At 41.4% G+C, this 1,158-nt stretch overlaps 2 non-coding genes across 2 annotated transcripts; one reads left to right on the top strand and one right to left on the bottom strand.

The window, feature by feature from the left end:
- Positions 1-269: 269 nt before the first annotated feature.
- On the bottom strand, positions 270-351 carry trnas-uga. Its single transcript has one exon. It is a non-coding gene; the product is annotated as a tRNA-Ser (tRNA).
- Positions 352-798: 447 nt separating this feature from the next.
- On the top strand, positions 799-870 carry trnaa-cgc. Its single transcript has one exon. It is a non-coding gene; the product is annotated as a tRNA-Ala (tRNA).
- The last annotated feature ends 288 nt before the right edge of the window (positions 871-1,158 follow it).

Genomic DNA, 1,158 nt, shown 5'->3' with positions numbered 1-1,158 from the left:
ATGTCCAATGTAAAAAAAACACTATTTCAAATGTTGCCACATAAGACCGAATCGAGCCGGACTATCACATTTTTTGTTTTATTGATAATGGAGTTGAGGGTTCCTCAGCTAGTGTATTTCGTGTACCTTTCAATCAATCTATCGCCTATTTTAGCACATGCATAAGGTTTGATCGCGCAAACGGATGTCCTAACAAAATCTGGTTCATGGTGAATGGGGTTATTAGTTATGATCCTCACCGTTATAACTGATTCAAAATAACCATTTTCCGCTGCGAGCAGGGTTCGAACCTGCGCGGGAAGAACCCATTGGATTTCAAGTCCAACGCCTTAACCACTCGGCCATCGCAGCTTATGCTTGTTTTAGATGATATTATAAATAATGAACAATTCTTGTTAGGCGTCGACGGAACGTTATAAAACCAGGCAGTTTGGCTAGCTTGTTTGATTATAAGCTACCATCCATAACGTGGATATTAATTTAACTAATTAACAATTGCACTGTCGGACACAAATATCAGTAAACATCGCTGATCTAGCTACAAGCATAGCTAACTTAACGTTAGCCATCATGAAGCTAACGTAAACATCATAATGTTGTGCGCCACTGTAAGCGTTGTCGACATCAGATATCGCAATGAATGTAGAATTAAAGATTAAATGCATAAATCACATACCAACCAACCTGATTAACAAGCTACTAGGGTCTGATAATGGGACGCTTTCGACTACATAAAATCCGAAATATTGCAGTAACTAGGTTTAAATAGCTTAAATACTTACATCAGCAGTATCACGTGGGGATGTAGCTCAGTGGTAGAGCGCATGCTTCGCATGTATGAGGCCCCGGGTTCAATCCCCGGCATCTCCATGTTTTCCTAAGATTATGTTTAATTCTTTTTTATTTCACCTTTTTTTTAAACAGGTAGGCCAGTTGAAAACAAGTTCTCATCAACAAACTGCGACCTGGCGTAGATAAAGCAAAGCAGTGGTACGCAACATCCGGGAAAAGCATTTAGCCACACTAGCAAGGCGTCAGGAGTCTTATGGCTTGGGGGTGGAAACTGTTGAGAAGCCTTTTGGACCTAGACTTGGAGCACCGGTACCGCTTGCCATGCGATAGCAGAGAGAACAGATGAGACAGCCTATAGCAGGGGTC

The sequence above is a fragment of the Oncorhynchus gorbuscha genome, linkage group LG14, assembly GCF_021184085.1.
Source record: "Oncorhynchus gorbuscha isolate QuinsamMale2020 ecotype Even-year linkage group LG14, OgorEven_v1.0, whole genome shotgun sequence".
In the NCBI taxonomy this organism is placed as follows: Eukaryota; Metazoa; Chordata; class Actinopteri; order Salmoniformes; family Salmonidae; genus Oncorhynchus; species Oncorhynchus gorbuscha.
The sequence above is the reverse complement of the archived record's forward strand: the minus strand, read 5'-3'. Positions and strand labels throughout refer to the sequence as shown.